The sequence below is a fragment of the Toxorhynchites rutilus genome, unplaced genomic scaffold (assembly GCF_029784135.1).
Source record: "Toxorhynchites rutilus septentrionalis strain SRP unplaced genomic scaffold, ASM2978413v1 HiC_scaffold_5, whole genome shotgun sequence".
Lineage (NCBI taxonomy): Eukaryota > Metazoa > Arthropoda > Insecta > Diptera > Culicidae > Toxorhynchites > Toxorhynchites rutilus.
Genome location: NW_026600093.1, coordinates 412,607 through 428,669, shown reverse-complemented (window position 1 = coordinate 428,669; position 16,063 = coordinate 412,607). Strand labels below are relative to the sequence as shown.

Below are 16,063 nucleotides of genomic sequence, written 5' to 3'. Positions count from 1 at the left end.
GCCAGCAGTTCAGACCTCAAAGTTCCTATATCTCTCGATGTTGTAAAATAAGGTGGTACTTTCACCTTTTTCTCTACATTTACTTTCTCGGTAGTTGGTTCCTCCTCGGTATGGCCATCCAATAAAGCATAGCGGTTTCTTTCTAATATTGGCTCCTTGCCGGTGTCCGATCGATGTCGTTTGTTGGTGCCATGTGGTATGCCTGGGTCGGTTGACCGGGTTTTCCCCATTGTTGTAGTCCTCAAGGGCAGACAGGTAGTTGATGAATCGCAGGTAGACAATCTGAAAAGAGAAATAAATAGCTTTTTAAAAATCAGGTAATGAATGGAGCTCCAAACACGTCCGTCTCTGTCGACGGTCGGAGTGGAATGATAAAAGTTTGCCTCAGCGAGATCCACTGTTTATACTCTAGGCAAGTGTTCCCCTTCAATCTTCTTCTTTTCCTCTGTTCGCGGAGACTTTAAATCCTACGATTTCCCCTTCAATGCTCGTTATTGACAGCTCTGTTCTGGAAAGCACGCAAATGGACAGAACAAATGTAAGGAAAAATGAAAACGCTTAAAGTTTTCATGAATTTTAACCATTTACGAACCAGGAGATTCCAATGTATAGCATATTAAACAAATCTTAGGGAATTTCCGATTCGTTTAGTATGTAAATCGCCAAAATCTGTTCGCGGCAAAAATAGTTATTAACATTAACTTTATTTCATAAAAACGTGACCTGTTTTCTGATTTGGCACCCTTAATGAAAGACGTAGTTCTACGTCAAAACGGCATGTAACGCTTTAGATAATTAATTTTTAAATGCTGATAAAAAATATCAGCCAAATCGGTCGAGTAGATCCTGATATATTGATACCACCAATTGAAAAACATGGTTTTGAGAAAAACGCGTTTGAAAATTCGTACAGCAATACTCTGTAACTCCTTCTATTCTCCTTCCTCCTTCTATAAGACCAGGTGATGACCTTGCAGCTTTATGTCATTGTAAACAAACAATGCTTCAATTTATATTCTACTGTGTATATATTGGTGACTAGTGATCCCCGATACAGAAATCAATTATTAATCGAACGAATACGGTGCAACTATCGCAATAAACGAAGCCTGAGACGAGACATGACAATAGGGGGCCGATTCCGGACCACCACTTCTGTCAAACTCGGACCACTTGCAAACAAAATTAACAAAGATAAATAAGTTGCCAAATATATTCAAAATTGAATAATTGTTGCATTCACATTTCAATTTAGCGATAATTTCTATAATGGATTTTTTTGGTATATTTTCGTTTCTATTACGTCCGGTGTTCCCGAAGAGAAGGAAACATTGCATCGGAATTTCCACCCTACATCTTTTCGGGATTATTTTGCCATCTAGCATAGCATAATAGCAGCGACCTAACAGAGAAGAGCATTCAATTATTTTCCAACCGTAAAGCAGTTAGCAATATAATTATAATCTAATAACAAATAACAACCAACGCAGCAGAAAAGTATTTAAAATCATATTGGAACTTGAATAAACCATACATACCTACAGAAAAAAAACCTGAATAAACGCTATGTTATTATTTGGGAATGTATGATTTTATCAATATTTCAGTACTGTTAGTATTTGAACGATATCAAAGTTAAATTATAAGGCCTTATTTCCGTATACACTCCACGGTAAAAACGAATTGAAGTTTATCCGCGATGACAGAGATACGGTATCGATATCTGGAAACGAAATAAGCTTTTAACAAGTCTTACTACTCGGCCCGAAGGCACTTTTAAATTGTTAAAACCTGAATGAAAATTTTTACTTGGCGTTATTTATTTACTTGAAGAACGTCTTTCTTACCCTAACTTGACCTGTTTTCTATACACTTTGCGATATTCTCACTAAAACTACTCATTATAATATAAAATTATCTTCAGACACAATTTTTGTACGAGATTATTTTACCAAATGAAGAAAGCAAAGTTTTCCATTCACAATCAACACTAATATGATACGGAGAAGTTAATTTTCATTCATAATTTCTATTTGAAGAGTGTTCATTCTACCTGAAAACCCATCATTTTCTCTAACTCGTAAAACGAAATTTCATGGCGTGTCGTCCATTCCGTTTTCATCTTGAAGTGTAAACGGTAAGGCCCGTAATCTCTTGATAAATAAAATGAACTTTGAATTTAATTCATATATGTCAACATATCATACACCTACTATCAAATCTACGTTTTCTAGTTTTCTTTATCTCTTCACATTTTATTTTTTGGATACCAAAATAACAGGAAAATACTTATTGTTTAAAATATGTGATATTCGGTCGGAAGATTAATACAAAAAAAATTATGCAACTCAGAAAATACATGATACGAAGAACACATGTTTTTCATGGGAAAATAATCTTCCGAAATTTTATAACATTTGGCAACCTTCACATCTCGCTTCCCTGTTATCTAGCACTTGGTCGAAGAAAATGCAGAAAGAAGAGTAAGAAGCCAGTTGTCACGTCTTGTCTTAGGTGATTACATCGTGTTGGCTCAACCGATCCCGCTTCCGTGCTACCTTCAAAATTTTTGTGTGCAGTCAGCCGATTGCAAAATTCCAGCCGTAAATTGCACTCAACCGAGGGCTGTGTGTTTTTGAAGTTATCCTTTGGCTTGTGTAGAGAAAAAGACTATACCTAAAAGTGTGTTTTTGTTTCCCGAGAATTCGCGTGAAGAAAAAATTGTGTCCGATCGGAAGTTCCCGTGTGTTCTTAGATTGACGACGCAGTTTGTGTGAGCATAACTCTGCAACGTGTCCGAAAAAGTTGTAGAAGTAAAACAAAACGTGTATGATTCTGTACGAAACCGACGGTGTGTAAACTAAATGTATGAGTACAAACAAACTGAAGTGTTTTGTCCAATCAATTTGCATTGTAATAGGTTATTGATAACAACTGTGATTAAATTATCTTAACTTTTTTTAATTAAATGAAGTAATTTTCCGGCTATGACTTTCATTAAATACTTTTTTACCCTCATGTATATTTTCAGGTGATTGCATCCAGAAATCTTTAGATGATATCGCACAAAATTCAGCCATTCGAAATGACGTTCCTTCACAACAAACAGGCTCAAAACAAAAGAATTCTGATACTGGAAATACGTTGTCTAGCAATGAAAGCATGTCTGTTGTCGATGAATTGAAAGGTATGTACAATAGAACAATCAATTTTTTTATTCTTCTAATTTGTTGATTCGTATGTTGTAATTTAAAAACCAAAGATTGTTTAAAGCACTGGTTGGAAAACTTATGAAGCGATCGCCGTTGACGTATTCTATGACCAAAACCGCGTTCTCTCTCGACCTCTCCGTCATTGGTTCCGATCTAAAATTGATTGGATAACAACTCGACAAATATTTGGATTTTTGAAATATTTTGAGCGTATCAGTGGTGCAATGAGTTTGTTCTCTATGATCGGAAAAATTACCGACTGGACCATTTTTGGATCCAAATGCTATTGGATTACATCACGGGAACACCAAGCCAAACTGATGCTATTGGATTACATCACGGGAACACCAAGTCAAACTGATGCTATTGGATTACATCACGGGAACACCAAGCCGAATGCGTAAATGGGTGCGAATATTACTTCGCTCGGACGCATTCATACGCAAACAATTTTTCATGACTGTTCCATGCGAAAGCAGAACAGAAACCGATGCGAGTGAAAGTACTCACGCCTTGCGTATGTCTGCTTTTCGCGTTGACGGTGGAATGGTGTCATCTGGATACGACATTAGTTTGTATGAGACCAGCTATTCTCTATCAGTCGCCCTTAAAGCAGTTTTAAATTGCTAAAATTTGTATGAAATTTTTTTCTTGGTGTTATTTACCTATTAGACGTACGTCGTTATGACCCTAATTTAAACGATTTTCAGATTTTTCAGATATTCTCACCAGAACATAACATTATAATATAAAATTATCTAGAGACACAATTTTTGCATGATATTTTTTCACTACTTGCAAGCAAAAGTGATTTTCATTTACATAGAGTACTAATTTGGTTTGGGAAAATTAATTCTCATTCATAATTTTGATTTTAAAAGTGTGTTCATTTCTACTGCAACCCCATATTGTCATGCCTACTCCTCCATTCCGTAATACGAAGCTCATGCAAGCGAGCAAAACAAATCACGGTTTCTTCATGTGCCTATATTTTGTGACCGTGTTCGGGAACACATTGCGATCACCAATCATCATCAATGAGCAAGATTGTTATGATTTCAATAGCTTGCTTTCAAAGCAATTTTTAAGCTTTTGAACCGATAAGTGACAATCATATAATTCGTTGACATTTTATCTCTTGGATGAAGTGATTATTATACCACTCCATCCAGCCGGTAAAGAGGTATTAACGTTCAAAACCTTGCAGTCCAGCGTCACTCTCTCGTTTTAGAAACTTTGAACTAACACCCCGGTACAGAAATGAAAGACGTAGTCAAAACCAACATCTTCTATACAATTTTCGACTCTTTTGAGTTGTGTTGGAAAAGTTCTAGAAAGGATAGTAAATCGACGCCTAAAGACCTTTTTAGAGTCTAATAAGCTGCTCGATCCAAGACAGTTCGCTTTTCGTGCGGGAAAATGCACAGAAGATCACCTCGAAGATCTACAGGCTATTGTACATGACGTTATTGAGAAAGATCACCACGCAGATGTGGCATCACTTTATCTAAGTAAAGCATTTGATCAGCATGGAGATATCCAGTATTGAAGAGTCTCTTCGACTGGGTGATCCGTGGAAGACTAGGTTTCTATGTGAAAAGTTTCCTAGAAAATAGAACTCAGAGCCATAGTCAACAACACAAAATCTTCATTGAAAATCCAAGAAAGGGGAATTCCCCAAGGCTCGGTTGTATCGCCAACCCTCTTCATAATTATTATGCAGTCCCTTTTTGCAAAAAATCCGGAAAATGTAAAAATTCTTGTCTATGCGACATTGTGCTAGTACTAGCGACATTGTGCTAGTTTCAGTTAGCGTCACTGCATCAGCAACAAGAAAAACAGGAAGTGGGTTATATCTATGGTATAACCGCAAGGGTGACGTAGGATTATCGTTGATTTAGAGATCATTTGTTTGAATTTGAATCTGAATTCATTCTGAATGAATGAATATTTGGGGGACTTCGAAAACGAGAGTGTTACGTTGGATGCACAAGGTTTTATGCATCCAATATTGGATACGGAAATATTCTACTGATAGGGAAGAATAATCTTCAGAAGCTATTCTGTTAATTGCGATTGATTGAAAAATCACAAAACCAAATGTATTTGGTCACAGTGTTACATGGATAGAAAACATTAAAATAAACTCTTTCACTTGAATGTTATTTTAAATTCCCAGAGGAACTGGCAGATTATTTTCAGTAACGATTAGATATTACCACATTTTTTTTTATAGAACAGAGAAGAGATAGTTTTTTTTTGTTTCGGACTCTGTTGCTTCAAACTGGCTCTACATTAAAAAGTACGCTAAGGAAGACAATTTTGATGATTTCATTTGCAAGATAAGAAAAATTAGTACAGGATTAGTAGTGGAACAACTCAATTAGTGGATGTTAATAACATTTTGGAAGTGAAAAACTTCAAAGTTAATAATTTTTAATGTGTTATTATTAATTTTATCCTAAAATTTTAAATTGAACTACATTGTTTTGCAACAATTAAATTGAAGTTCTTTAACCGCTCTACAATTCGTTCTTTGACGCCCAACTTTCTTTCATTATTTGGAATCTTTCATTATTTGGCTGCAATATCGATCTAAACAATTCCTGGTGAAAATTCAAGCAATATCTTAAAAAATCCCGATTTTTACCCCACTGCATATGTAATAGCCACTTAAACATCACCTTAACACTGAAAGGCTCTCCTTTCCTTCTTGAAATAAGCTAGAAAAAATTTTTTTTTCCAAGCTGTATATAATCGAGTCCAAAATTGTATATAATCGAATCACATATAATCGAGTCCGACCTGTATATCTATACTCGTCTCCGGCAAGATGCTTAACGGTAGTTTTCGTAGGAGTGTTGCTCTATCTATATCAACTCGGCTGTTTCCGCAACAATAACACCGATCGGTTGGAAAAAGCTCGCAGAATTGTCGTTCAGCAGATCAACAATGCTTACGGAGTGAGACCAAATATCATTCCTCGGGCACGAATGGTTCCTCCCAGGCCGGTTGCTGCGGATGTGGCAGTTAATTATCTTTAAGCGGCACAAAACCCGGTTCCAGCACCTCCAGCTGAGTAACCTCCTGTGGCCGCTTACCTCTTTAAAAATCAATGAGAAAAATTATAAATTGAAATCTATATAATTTTACAAGGTTTTACCTTTAATTCGAATGTAGACGAATGCACAATAAATAATTTGCTGCAGAAACTATAACTTTTAAAACCATTTGCCGTTTTGACGTGGGACTACGTATAACCGGAATATATGGAGGGTAAAATGAAAACCTAAACACAGAACATGCAGGAAAAAATGAAAGATTTCGAATGCTTATAGCTCGAACATTTCTTACTGGATAGGAGAGATGTTTGCATCACTTGATAGGGAATATTTCTACGCATCTATCGCAACTAACAAAATGTTGTTTTTCATTAGATAAACAATTGAATAACTGTAAAATATTAGGCGTTATCTAAACGCCCTAACTGCATCGTTCTGATTGGCCCGATTTACGGTTTCCCTAACACAGCCATCAAAACCAAGCAGCCTTGGGGAAATCGGCATTGCAAATACATGAAAGTAGGGGGACTTTTGTTCTCATCGAAAAATGTTCCCTAACACAGACTTTAAAACCAAGCATGAAGTGTAGATATTGAAAAGAATTGGTCCCAAGATGGATCCTTGAGGAACACCTGCATTCACAATGAATTTCTCTGATGAAATATTGTTTATAGAAACATTGAACGCTCTATCAGAAAGATATTTTTTTATAATTTTTATCAAGTATGTAGGAAAACCAAAGTTCTGAAGCTTGTAAATGAGACCATTATGCCAAACATTATCAAATGCTTTTTCAACATCAAGAAGTGCCATGGCAGATGATTTTGAAACTGACTTGTTTCGTCTGAATTGTAGAGTGACCTTTTCGGAATCCAAACTGCTCATCCAAAAATATATTGTGCTCATCTGCAAAAGCAAGAATGCGCGTTAATATAATTTTTTCGAATACTTTCGAAAATGCTGGGAGAAGGCTAATTGGTGGATAGCTCTTTGAAGAAGAAGGATCTTTTCCGGGTTTTAGTATCGGGATCACTTTTGCCAACTTCCCACTCGAGGGGAAGTAGCCAAGTGATAGACATCTGTTGAAGACAGAAGTCATAATTTCATATAAGTTGTTACTAAGATGTTTCAACTCAATGTTAAATATACTGTCGAAGCCGGGGGCCTTCATATTCTTCAACGAGCGTATAACCGAGATAACCTCTGCAGTCGAGATGATTTCACTCTCTTGAGGTACAGAATGGATATTGTCAATAGCCCTTACAGTATCATTCGCCGAAGCTTCAAATGGACTTGTAATGTTCTGGCCAAGATTGTGTGAACTAGCGAAATGGTTGCCAATTGCATTAGCCTTTTCGGCAGGTGTTATCAATCGTTCTGAATTGTCAGGTTGAAGAAGAGGAGGAATAGGATTAGACTTGGTCTTGAGAATTTTAGCGAGACTCCAAAAAGGCTTGGAGTTATTCGGAAGTTTACTAATATATTTTGCGAATTTTTTGTTACGGAGATCAATCATTCTGGCCTGGATAACCTTGGTTAACTGATTATACTGTCGTTTCCTCTCTCGAATACCAGTACGTTGGTACTGCCTTCGATAGAGGTTCCGAAGCCTAATCAAATGTTTAGTAATGGAATCAATTTGAACAGAGTCACTCACCTGAATCGTTTCTGGGATGTGGTTTTGGCGAGCCTGAATAACTGCAGTTTGAATAGAGCTGACTGTTGCTTCGATATCTTCGGGAGATTCAAGAGGTTGATTGAGATCAATGTTGTTGTCAATAAGCTGCTGGAATTCCACCCAATTCGCACGATGATGGTCCCGTCTACATTGTGGCCTCCTGACTACGACATTCACTCCCAATTCAACCATCACTGGGAAGTGATCCGAACTCAACTCGTTAAGGGCAATAGGATCACCGATGTGGCGATCCATGTTGGTAATGAAGAAATCAATTATGGAATGTACTCCAGAACGAGAAATGCGAGTAGGGGTCGCTGGACTAAGAATCCTGTAGCGCCCACACTGTAGATCATCATTTAGAGTCACTCCATATTGATTCCTCCTTTGGTTTCCCCAGGACTGATGTCGAGCATTAATGTCCCCGCCGATGACGTATTTCGACTGCCTTCGTGTTAGCTTGATGATATCGTTTTTAAGAAGCAACGCTGAGCCATCTCTGATTGACGTCTGTTTGGGATAGTAGACCGCAATCACGATAATAGACCCAATCGATGTTGTGATTTCCGCCCCAATAGCTTCGATGATGTTGAGTTTCAGACACGGCAAAAGTCGATATCTGATGTTATTTCTGATGGCTAAGGCAACACCTCCTCCACCAGAACCAGCACGATCCATTCTCAATAGACGATAATTCGGGACTCGAATATTAATATTCGGTTTAAGATGCGTCTCAGTAACGATAGCTACGTCGATGCTGTTTGTCACCAGGAAGTCAGTGAACTCGATAAGCTTACTCTTAAGAGAGCAGGCATTCCAATTAATTAGCCTTAGAGATGACCGATCCATGGTTATAATAAAAATGTAGCATAACTTGTACTTGTTCCTGTTGGTTGCGACAACTTCTAGTCTGTCGATCTAGTTCAAGAACAGGGTTGCAAGTTCTTGCATGCTATAAAGCTCCTCAGTAGAAGAGGAATGAGGTGAAGGTTTTGGTGTAGGTGATAAACCAATAGCTGCAACCTTACTATAGCTCGGTTGCTCCTTTTTTGGCTTTTCGCTAGAAGAGGCCGTTTGGGGGCGACCTGTAGGAAGTGGAAGAGGAGGAAGAACAGGAATCGTGCGAGAAACCATTGGAGGGAACTCTTTGTCAGTAAATTCTGGAACCTTCTTCCTATTCTGTGTTTTATCAGTAGCTTGCTTCCAGATACGTTTAAAATCCGCACGTTTTGTGCAGCTACGGCTGGTGGCTTGGTGACTTTCGCCACAGTTAACGCATTTGCGAGGTTCTTTTTCTGGAAGGCTGCAAGTGCTTGTTAGGTGGTCAGCAGCACACTTGCCACAACGAGTTTTCATGTGACAGTTTCTTGTTCCGTGTCCGAAACCAAGGCAATTTGAACATTGCGTTTCATCCCGATGTTGAGGTTTGTATCGGTCCCATTGTACCGAGATGTTGAAGATCTCACTGATTTCTCTTATGCGAGTTATGTTGGCTGATCCTTTCTTGAAGTGGATCAGGTACAAAACATTGGAATACCCATTGTCTGGCGTTTTATGCCTAGTCATCCGATATACAGCTAACGGCTGAATATTGTATGATTGTTCCAGATCTTTTTTAATATCCTCCAACTCAATAGCAGGAAGACCTCGCAACACCACCTTAAATGGTTTTTCAGACGGCGTATCGTGAGTGTAAAACTCATGATTTTTTGATTTCAGGTATGATCCAATTATTTTATATTGCTCCAGGTTGGGACTAGTGATTTTAATCCCGATGCTGCATATTTTAAAAACTGGCTGCAATTTCAGCGCCAGCAGTTCAGACCTCAAAGTTCCTATATCTCTCGATGTTGTAAAATAAGGTGGTACTTTCACCTTTTTCTCTACATTTACTTTCTCGGTAGTTGGTTCCTCCTCGGTATGGCCATCCAATAAAGCATAGCGGTTTCTTTCTAATATTGGCTCCTTGCCGGTGTCCGATCGATGTCGTTTGTTGGTGCCATGTGGTATGCCTGGGTCGGTTGACCGGGTTTTCCCCATTGTTGTAGTCCTCAAGGGCAGACAGGTAGTTGATGAATCGCAGGTAGACAATCTGAAAAGAGAAATAAATAGCTTTTTAAAAATCAGGTAATGAATGGAGCTCCAAACACGTCCGTCTCTGTCGACGGTCGGAGTGGAATGATAAAAGTTTGCCTCAGCGAGATCCACTGTTTATACTCTAGGCAAGTGTTCCCCTTCAATCTTCTTCTTTTCCTCTGTTCGCGGAGACTTTAAATCCTACGATTTCCCCTTCAATGCTCGTTATTGACAGCTCTGTTCTGGAAAGCACGCAAATGGACAGAACAAATGTAAGGAAAAATGAAAACGCTTAAAGTTTTCATGAATTTTAACCATTTACGAACCAGGAGATTCCAATGTATAGCATATTAAACAAATCTTAGGGAATTTCCGATTCGTTTAGTATGTAAATCGCCAAAATCTGTTCGCGGCAAAAATAGTTATTAACATTAACTTTATTTCATAAAAACGTGACCTGTTTTCTGATTTGGCACCCTTAATGAAAGACGTAGTTCTACGTCAAAACGGCATGTAACGCTTTAGATAATTAATTTTTAAATGCTGATAAAAAATATCAGCCAAATCGGTCGAGTAGATCCTGATATATTGATACCACCAATTGAAAAACATGGTTTTGAGAAAAACGCGTTTGAAAATTCGTACAGCAATACTCTGTAACTCCTTCTATTCTCCTTCCTCCTTCTATAAGACCAGGTGATGACCTTGCAGCTTTATGTCATTGTAAACAAACAATGCTTCAATTTATATTCTACTGTGTATATATTGGTGACTAGTGATCCCCGATACAGAAATCAATTATTAATCGAACGAATACGGTGCAACTATCGCAATAAACGAAGCCTGAGACGAGACATGACAATAGGGGGCCGATTCCGGACCACCACTTCTGTCAAACTCGGACCACTTGCAAACAAAATTAACAAAGATAAATATGTTGCCAAATATATTCAAAATTGAATAATTGTTGCATTCACATTTCAATTTAGCGATAATTTCTATAATGGATTTTTTTGGTATATTTTCGTTTCTATTACGTCCGGTGTTCCCGAAGAGAAGGAAACATTGCATCGGAATTTCCACCCTACATCTTTTCGGGATTATTTTGCCATCTAGCATAGCATAATAGCAGCGACCTAACAGAGAAGAGCATTCAATTATTTTCCAACCGTAAAGCAGTTAGCAATATAATTATAATCTAATAACAAATAACAACCAACGCAGCAGAAAAGTATTTAAAATCATATTGGAACTTGAATAAACCATACATACCTACAGAAAAAAAAACCTGAATAAACGCTATGTTATTATTTGGGAATGTATGATTTTATCAATATTTCAGTACTGTTAGTATTTGAACGATATCAAAGTTAAATTATAAGGCCTTATTTCCGTATACACTCCACGGTAAAAACGAATTGAAGTTTATCCGCGATGACAGAGATACGGTATCGATATCTGGAAACGAAATAAGCTTTTAACAAGTCTTACTACTCGGCCCGAAGGCACTTTTAAATTGTTAAAACCTGAATGAAAATTTTTACTTGGCGTTATTTATTTACTTGAAGAACGTCTTTCTTACCCTAACTTGACCTGTTTTCTATACACTTTGCGATATTCTCACTAAAACTACTCATTATAATATAAAATTATCTTCAGACACAATTTTTGTACGAGATTATTTTACCAAATGAAGAAAGCAAAGTTTTCCATTCACAATCAACACTAATATGATACGGAGAAGTTAATTTTCATTCATAATTTCTATTTGAAGAGTGTTCATTCTACCTGAAAACCCATCATTTTCTCTAACTCGTAAAACGAAATTTCATGGCGTGTCGTCCATTCCGTTTTCATCTTGAAGTGTAAACGGTAAGGCCCGTAATCTCTTGATAAATAAAATGAACTTTGAATTTAATTCATATATGTCAACATATCATACACCTACTATCAAATCTACGTTTTCTAGTTTTCTTTATCTCTTCACATTTTATTTTTTGGATACCAAAATAACAGGAAAATACTTATTGTTTAAAATATGTGATATTCGGTCGGAAGATTAATACAAAAAAAATTATGCAACTCAGAAAATACATGATTCGAAGAACACATGTTTTTCATGGGAAAATAATCTTCCGAAATTTTATAACATTTGGCAACCTTCACATCTCGCTTCCCTGTTATCTAGCACTTGGTCGAAGAAAATGCAGAAAGAAGAGTAAGAAGCCAGTTGTCACGTCTTGTCTTAGGTGATTACATCGTGTTGGCTCAACCGATCCCGCTTCCGTGCTACCTTCAAAATTTTTGTGTGCAGTCAGCCGATTGCAAAATTCCAGCCGTAAATTGCACTCAACCGAGGGCTGTGTGTTTTTGAAGTTATCCTTTGGCTTGTGTAGAGAAAAAGACTATACCTAAAAGTGTGTTTTTGTTTCCCGAGAATTCGCGTGAAGAAAAAATTGTGTCCGATCGGAAGTTCCCGTGTGTTCTTAGATTGACGACGCAGTTTGTGTGAGCATAACTCTGCAACGTGTCCGAAAAAGTTGTAGAAGTAAAACAAAACGTGTATGATTCTGTACGAAACCGACGGTGTGTAAACTAAATGTATGAGTACAAACAAACTGAAGTGTTTTGTCCAATCAATTTGCATTGTAATAGGTTATTGATAACAACTGTGATTAAATTATCTTAACTTTTTTTAATTAAATGAAGTGATTTTCCGGCTATGACTTTCATTAAATACTTTTTTACCCTCATGTATATTTTCAGGTGATTGCATCCAGAAATCTAGATGATATCGCACAAAATTCAGCCATTCGAAATGACGTTCCTTCACAACAAACAGGCTCAAAACAAAAGAATTCTGATACTGGAAATACGTTGTCTAGCAATGAAAGCATGTCTGTTGTCGATGAATTGAAAGGTATGTACAATAGAACAATCAATTTTTTTATTCTTCTAATTTGTTGATTCGTATGTTGTAATTTAAAAACCAAAGATTGTTTAAAGCACTGGTTGGAAAACTTATGAAGCGATCGCCGTTGACGTATTCTATGACCAAAACCGCGTTCTCTCTCGACCTCTCCGTCATTGGTTCCGATCTAAAATTGATTGGATAACAACTCGACAAATATTTGGATTTTTGAAATATTTTGAGCGTATCAGTGGTGCAATGAGTTTGTTCTCTATGATCGGAAAAATTACCGACTGGACCATTTTTGGATCCAAATGCTATTGGATTACATCACGGGAACACCAAGCCAAACTGATGCTATTGGATTACATCACGGGAACACCAAGTCAAACTGATGCTATTGGATTACATCACGGGAACACCAAGCCGAATGCGTAAATGGGTGCGAATATTACTTCGCTCGGACGCATTCATACGCAAACAATTTTTCATGACTGTTCCATGCGAAAGCAGAACAGAAACCGATGCGAGTGAAAGTACTCACGCCTTGCGTATGTCTGCTTTTCGCGTTGACGGTGGAATGGTGTCATCTGGATACGACATTAGTTTGTATGAGACCAGCTATTCTCTATCAGTCGCCCTTAAAGCAGTTTTAAATTGCTAAAATTTGTATGAAATTTTTTTCTTGGTGTTATTTACCTATTAGACGTACGTCGTTATGACCCTAATTTAAAAGATTTTCAGATTTTTCAGATATTCTCACCAGAACATAACATTATAATATAAAATTATCTAGAGACACAATTTTTGCATGATATTTTTTCACTACTTGCAAGCAAAAGTGATTTTCATTTACATAGAGTACTAATTTGGTTTGGGAAAATTAATTCTCATTCATAATTTTGATTTTAAAAGTGTGTTCATTTCTACTGCAACCCCATATTGTCATGCCTACTCCTCCATTCCGTAATACGAAGCTCATGCAAGCGAGCAAAACAAATCACGGTTTCTTCATGTGCCTATATTTTGTGACCGTGTTCGGGAACACATTGCGATCACCAATCATCATCAATGAGCAAGATTGTTATGATTTCAATAGCTTGCTTTCAAAGCAATTTTTAAGCTTTTGAACCGATAAGTGACAATCATATAATTCGTTGACATTTTATCTCTTGGATGAAGTGATTATTATACCACTCCATCCAGCCGGTAAAGAGGTATTAACGTTCAAAACCTTGCAGTCCAGCGTCACTCTCTCGTTTTAGAAACTTTGAACTAACACCCCGGTACAGAAATGAAAGACGTAGTCAAAACCAACATCTTCTATACAATTTTCGACTCTTTTGAGTTGTGTTGGAAAAGTTCTAGAAAGGATAGTAAATCGACGCCTAAAGACCTTTTTAGAGTCTAATAAGCTGCTCGATCCAAGACAGTTCGCTTTTCGTGCGGGAAAATGCACAGAAGATCACCTCGAAGATCTACAGGCTATTGTACATGACGTTATTGAGAAAGATCACCACGCAGATGTGGCATCACTTTATCTAAGTAAAGCATTTGATCAGCATGGAGATATCCAGTATTGAAGAGTCTCTTCGACTGGGTGATCCGTGGAAGACTAGGTTTCTATGTGAAAAGTTTCCTAGAAAATAGAACTCAGAGCCATAGTCAACAACACAAAATCTTCATTGAAAATCCAAGAAAGGGGAATTCCCCAAGGCTCGGTTGTATCGCCAACCCTCTTCATAATTATTATGCAGTCCCTTTTTGCAAAAAATCCGGAAAATGTAAAAATTCTTGTCTATGCGACATTGTGCTAGTACTAGCGACATTGTGCTAGTTTCAGTTAGCGTCACTGCATCAGCAACAAGAAAAACAGGAAGTGGGTTATATCTATGGTATAACCGCAAGGGTGACGTAGGATTATCGTTGATTTAGAGATCATTTGTTTGAATTTGAATCTGAATTCATTCTGAATGAATGAATATTTGGGGGACTTCGAAAACGAGAGTGTTACGTTGGATGCACAAGGTTTTATGCATCCAATATTGGATACGGAAATATTCTACTGATAGGGAAGAATAATCTTCAGAAGCTATTCTGTTAATTGCGATTGATTGAAAAATCACAAAACCAAATGTATTTGGTCACAGTGTTACATGGATAGAAAACATTAAAATAAACTCTTTCACTTGAATGTTATTTTAAATTCCCAGAGGAACTGGCAGATTATTTTCAGTAACGATTAGATATTACCACATTTTTTTTATAGAACAGAGAAGAGATAGTTTTTTTTTGTTTCGGACTCTGTTGCTTCAAACTGGCTCTACATTAAAAAGTACGCTAAGGAAGACAATTTTGATGATTTCATTTGCAAGATAAGAAAAATTAGTACAGGATTAGTAGTGGAACAACTCAATTAGTGGATGTTAATAACATTTTGGAAGTGAAAAACTTCAAAGTTAATAATTTTTAATGTGTTATTATTAATTTTATCCTAAAATTTTAAATTGAACTACATTGTTTTGCAACAATTAAATTGAAGTTCTTTAACCGCTCTACAATTCGTTCTTTGACGCCCAACTTTCTTTCATTATTTGGAATCTTTCATTATTTGGCTGCAATATCGATCTAAACAATTCCTGGTGAAAATTCAAGCAATATCTTAAAAAATCCCGATTTTTACCCCACTGCATATGTAATAGCCACTTAAACATCACCTTAACGCTGAAAGGCTCTCCTTTCCTTCTTGAAATAAGCTAGAAAAAATTTTTTTTTCCAAGCTGTATATAATCGAGTCCAAAATTGTATATAATCGAATCACATATAATCGAGTCCGACCTGTATATCTATACTCGTCTCCGGCAAGATGCTTAACGGTAGTTTTCGTAGGAGTGTTGCTCTATCTATATCAACTCGGCTGTTTCCGCAACAATAACACCGATCGGTTGGAAAAAGCTCGCAGAATTGTCGTTCAGCAGATCAACAATGCTTACGGAGTGAGACCAAATATCATTCCTCGGGCACGAATGGTTCCTCCCAGGCCGGTTGCTGCGGATGTGGCAGTTAATTATCTTTAAGCGGCACAAAACCCGGTTCCAGCACCTCCAGCTGAGTAACCTCCTGT

The 16,063-nt window shown here is 37.2% G+C and overlaps 1 protein-coding gene across 2 annotated transcripts in view; it reads left to right on the top strand.

Moving 5' to 3' along the window:
• Positions 1–16,063, top strand: part of LOC129782210 (uncharacterized) — a 293,740-nt gene that overhangs the window by 49,684 nt on the left and 227,993 nt on the right. Inside the window, exon 1 of one of the 2 annotated variants that reach the window (XM_055789579.1) lies at positions 12,686–12,736. The exons of the other annotated variant lie outside the window; for it this stretch is intronic. The gene's annotated coding sequence lies outside the window, so the exon portion shown is untranslated. Of the gene's footprint in view, positions 1–12,685; positions 12,737–16,063 lie in introns of those variants that run through there. 2 annotated transcript variants of the gene reach the window in all.